Raw genomic sequence first — 5956 nt, forward strand, 5'->3', positions numbered from 1 at the left:
ATACATAGTCCGCGTATCGAATTGGTGCACATACCCAGTATGCATTTCTATTTAGATCCGTGCCCGAATTCAGTATGCGTTCGTGGTATAAATTAAATTTTGATTAATAGAGTGGTAATCATTTAATTCTGATTTATTATGATGGTGTTGTACCCAAAAATATTGCTAATTAATTAAATGAGAAATTAGCAATATTTTTAACACTTGAAAGATACCAAGAATGCATGAAAAGTATCCAACATGGATAGATAATGATGTTTTAAAATTCTTAGTATGATTACCTTCGTGAGACTATGAATTCTGATGTATTATACACTTTGTAACTCAAAATGGTTGGAGAGTTATAAAATATTCATGAAAAATGCTGATATGGCGCAATATGAGTGGTGCCACGCAAGCACAACCTCATCCAAACCACTCTGGGTACAATATGGAGTCACATAGCACAACCATGATCATCGAGCCCTACATGTCAGTGACTCAATAAGTTTTTCGCTAAAACCTTGACATGGGTGGACACAGTGCAGGAAAACTCAACTCTGTGCACCAAGCATCAGAGACTTGGCTCATCATATGCCGCGAGCACACAAAAGCGATTCAATGTCGCTGAGGTATAAACCCCAGCACCTCAGAGCTTCCTGACCCCTTCGGGGTACATACGCTCGGTGCATTGTGCACCACGTTTAAACCCATGCACGGCTCACCCTAAACATACGCTCAGTGCATTGTGTCTCCCGATTGCAAGAGAATAGTGCATTTAGGACCCTAATACAAAACTCCAATTGAAGGTGTTTGGAGCACTCTAGTAGTGACTCTATATAGCAAGAGAATATGGCATTTACAGCCCTAATACAACACTCCTGTTGAAGGTGTTTTGAGTACTCTAGTTGTGTCTCCCAATGCCAAGAGAATAGTGCATTTAGGACCCTAATACAACACTCCAATTGAAGGTGTTTGGAGCACTCTAGTAGTACCACCAGAAGGAAAGATAATAGAGCATTTACAACAGTAATACAACACTCCTTTTGAAATTGTATGAACCACTCTAGTAGTGTCTTCATATTGCAAGATAAAAGGGCATTTACAACCTTAATACAACACTCCAGTTGAAGATGTTTGGAGAACTCTAGTAGTGTCTCTAGATGGCAAGATAATAGTGCATTTAGGACCCTAATACAACACTCCAATTGACGGTGTTTGGAGCACTCTAGTAGCGACTCTATATAGCAAGATAATAGGGCATTTACAACCCTAATACAACACTCCAATTGAAGGTGTCTCTAGTAGTGTCTCCATATGGCTTGATAATATGGTGTTTATGACCGTAATACGACACTCCAATTGAAGGTGTTTAGAGAACTCTAGTAGTGTCTCCATATTGCAAGATAATAGGGTGTTTACAACCCTAATACAACACATCAATTGAAGGTGTTTGGAGCACTGTAGTAATGCCTCCAGATGGAAAGATAATAGGGCATTTACAACCCTAATAAAACACTCCAATTGAAGGTGTTTCGAGCACTCTAGTAGTGACTCTATATAGCAAGAGAATAGGGCATTTACAACCCTAATACAACACACCAATTAAAATTGTATGGTGCACTCTAGTAGTGTCTCCAAATGGCAAGCTAATAGGGCATTTACAACCGTAATACAACACTCCAATTGCAGGTGTTTGGAGCACTCTAGTAATGTCTCCTGATGGAAAGATAATAGGGCATTTACAACCCTAATACAACACTCCAATTGAAAGTGTATGGAGCACTCTAGTAGTGTCTCCATATGGCAAGATAATAGGGCATTTACAACCCTAATACAACAATCTAATTGAAAGTGTTTGGAGCGCTCTTGTAGTGTCTCCATATGGCTTGATAATAGGTTGTTTACAACCCTAATATGACACTCCAATTGATGGTGTATGAAGAACTCTAGTAGTGTCTCCATATGACAAGATAATAGGGCATTTATAACCCTCATACAACACTCCAATTGAAGGTGTTTGGAGCACTCTAGTAGTAACTCTATATAGCAAGATAATAGGGCATTTACAACACTAATACATCACTCCAATTGATGGTGTTTGGAGCACCTAGTAATGTGTCCCGATGGAAAGATAATATGGCATTTATAACACCAATACAACACTCCAATTGAAGTTGTTTGGAGAACTCTTGTAGTGTCTCCATATAGCTTGATAATAGGGTGTTTACAACCCTAATACGATACTTCAATTGAAGGTATTCAGAGAACTCTAGTAGTGTTTCCAGATGACAAGATAATAGGGCATTTACAACCCTAATGCAAAACTCCAATTGATGGTGTTTGGAGCACTCTAGTAGTGACTCTATATAGTAAGATAATAGGGCATTTACAGCCCTAATACAACACTCTAATTGAAGGTGCTTGGAGCACTCTAGTAGTGTCTCCATATGGCTTAATAATAGGGTGTTTACATCAGTAATATGACACTCCAATTGAAGGTGTTTTGGGAACTCCAGTAGTTTCTCCAGATTGCAAGATAATAGGGTGTTTACAACCCTAATACAACACACCAATTGAAGATGTTTGGGGCACTGTAGTAATGCCTCCAGATGGAAAGATAATAGGGCATTTATAACCCTAATACAACACTCCAATTGAAGGTGTTTCTTTTGGTTTTTGTCAGTTCAAACCCATTGATTTAGCTTAATTGTGGAAAGTGCGTAAAACAAAATTTTTACGTTTAAGTTAAGCTAAGAATTAAACGGGATATATCAGAAAACTTTCCAAAGCGGTCCATCTTCAGTATTCCTTCGGCATCAAAACCTCATTTAATTCTGTTACAGATCTATTCCATAATTATTTTCTAAAAGCTTTAAATCTATTTACCAATTAAATAGATTAATATTACATGTTTATACCTCGTTTCCAAATCTCAGTTGGAATGTAGCTGAGCGAGAAGATCGATCAGAAATGGTTGCCTCGGAGTATCAAACGAATGATACCTCTATTGGTTATCCACCAGGACTAACCGGAGAGCGGTTTATTTCTTTTGCCAGAAATACCATAAACCGTAGTTTTCTGCAAAAACACTATTCACCGAGAAAAGGACGAAATAACTATATTTACGACTCGAAGTTATTCCGTTTCGCTAAAAAGGCAAAAACAGAAATACCGCGGAATTCACAAAATATATTATTTCCGAATCTCGTAACAACCGAAACCGTAAAAGAGAGAAAATAGAAACTCGAATCGATCAAACAGATCAAATACGATATATGTGAATTAGTGATTTTGTCTTTCACCCTCACCCTTTTATTTATAGGCAAATGTGGTGGTTTTGCAAATGACCAAAATGCCCTTGGCATTTGGCATAATTACAAAAAATTGCCATTAGAATGGCGGTTCTAATCAAATGACAAAATCAAATTGATTTTTGCTTCATGGCCGAAATCAATTTATTTTGTTTATTAATTTTGCTACATGGTCGACATGCTTTTGATTTAGATATATTTTGCTTTGCCGACATGCATATTTAATATATATGTGTATTTTAATTTTTAGATTTAATTTTTAATTAAGGTTTTAATTTGCTAATGATTGTTAGCTCAAAATTTAAAACCATAATTAATATTTTAAATCTAAATCAAATATATATATAATTGTTCTAAATAATTATATTTCTCACGGTTTGGTTTCGGTTGTTGTTCGATAACTTTTATACAACATACCGTGTACGCTTATAAATTAACCATTGTTTCTGCTTGTCATCTTATATGACATTTATAATTTAATTATAACATGTATAATTAATTATAACCATCTTATTATTAATCATAATCAATTTATAATTAATCAACAAGATTCTCCGAGTAGCTCCTATATGGTGTGACCCAATAGGATCTGTGTTATGTTGGTAAAAAGAGTTAAAACTGTTTTAACTTCTATAATCATGAGAGGCATCTGGCAGAATACATTATGACCATCCAATTACACATATGATGTTGTACTGTACAATATCACGATCCAGTAAACAATTTACTTGTGTCAGTTCTTTTGTCACATAGCTATCAGATCAGTTTCAAGGTAGATGTGTGTCATCCTTGCTAACTTAATATTTTCTTGATCTTGAGTAGATTATCAAATATAATTACTCTTGTAATTATACCGCATGCAGATAATCTAACTATACCAAGGGGCCCAGTGATGCTATAGCTCGTACAAAATACGAAGGACAATAGTACTTTTGGTAAACCATCACTTCCTTAGCTAAGCTATACATATGGAAGTGCTACCGTTATGACTGCTTTTTACGGACAGCGTTAGATAACACTCACACATACACATCTCTTAGCTGGAACGATGAATACCTCATACTGTAGAACTTTACACTGAATAAAAACATTAATGACACGAACACAATTCTATTTAATGTTTCATTCGAGGTCTGTCAAATACCATGTTCCTAGAACATGTATCTATGTGATTAAAATGACATCTCGTGTCAATGGTTTGTAAAACTTAATCATCTTTTAATCCACATACTAACCTTGTAATGGTTAATTAGTGTTCCTGCTAATTACCTTGGTTAGTGACTCTTTAAGAATATTTATCATCTTTATTATGGAGTTTCACAATTCCAGTCATGAACTCGAAATGATCCATAATCCAAAAATATTCAAGGCAACAAAATGATATATAATTAAACATTCAATTCATGAACAAAGCTTTATAATAAATTATCGTATTATTGACTTCTAGATTATTACAAACTGACAGTTTCGAGCACTATAGTAGTAACTCTATATAGCAAGAGAATAGAGCATTTACAACCCAAATACAACACACCAATTAAAATTGTATGGAGCACTCTAGTAGTGTCTCCAAATGGCAAGCTAATAGGGCATTTACAACCATAATACAACACTCCAATTGCAGGTGTTTGGAGCACTCTAGTAATGTCTCCTGATGGAAAGATAATAGGGCATTTACAACCCTAATACAATACTCCAATTGAAAGTGTATGGAGCACTCTAGTAGTGTCTCCATATGGCAAGATAATAGAGCATTTACAACCCTAATACAACAATCTAATTGAAGGTGTTTGGAGCGCTCTTGTAGTCTCCATATGGCTTGATAATAGGGTGCTTACAATCCTAATATGACACTTCAGTTGATGGTGTATGGAGAACTCTAGTAGTGTCTCCATATGACAAGATAATAGGGCATTTATAACCCTCATACAACACTCTAATTGAAGGTGTTTCGAGCACTCTAGTAGTAACTCTATATAGCAAGATAATAGAGCATTTACAACACTAATACATCACTCCAATTGATGGTGTTTGGAGCACCTAGTAATGTCTCCCGATGGAAAGATAATATGGCATTTATAACACCAATACAACGCACCAATTGAAGTTGTTTGGAGCACTCTTGTAGTGTCTCCATATGGCTTGATAATATGGTGTTTACAACCCTAATACGACACTCCAATTGAAGGTATTCGGAGAACTCTAGTAGTGTTTCCATATGACAAGATGATAGGGCATTTACAACCCTAATACAACACTCCAATTGACGGTGTTTGGAGCACTCTAGTAGTGACTCTATATAGCAAGATAATAGGGCATTTAGAACCCTAATACAACACTCCAATTGAAGGTGTTTGGAGCACTCTAGTAGTGTCTCCATATGGCTTGATAATAGGGTGTTTACAACAGTAATACGACACTCCAATTGAAGGTGTTTGGGGAACTCTAGTAGTGTCTCCAGATTGCAAGATAATAGGGTGTTTACAACCCTAATACAACACACCAATTTAACGTGTTTGGAGTACTCTAGTAATGCCTCCAGATGGAAAGATAATAGGGCATTTACAACCCTAATATAACATTTCAGTTGAAGGTGTTTGGAGCGCTCTAGTAGTGTCTCCATATGGCTTGATAATAGGGTGCTTACAACCCTAATATGACAC

The sequence above is a fragment of the Carex rostrata genome, chromosome 8 (genome assembly GCF_964058835.1).
Source record: "Carex rostrata chromosome 8, lpCarRost1.2, whole genome shotgun sequence".
Lineage (NCBI taxonomy): Eukaryota > Viridiplantae > Streptophyta > Magnoliopsida > Poales > Cyperaceae > Carex > Carex rostrata.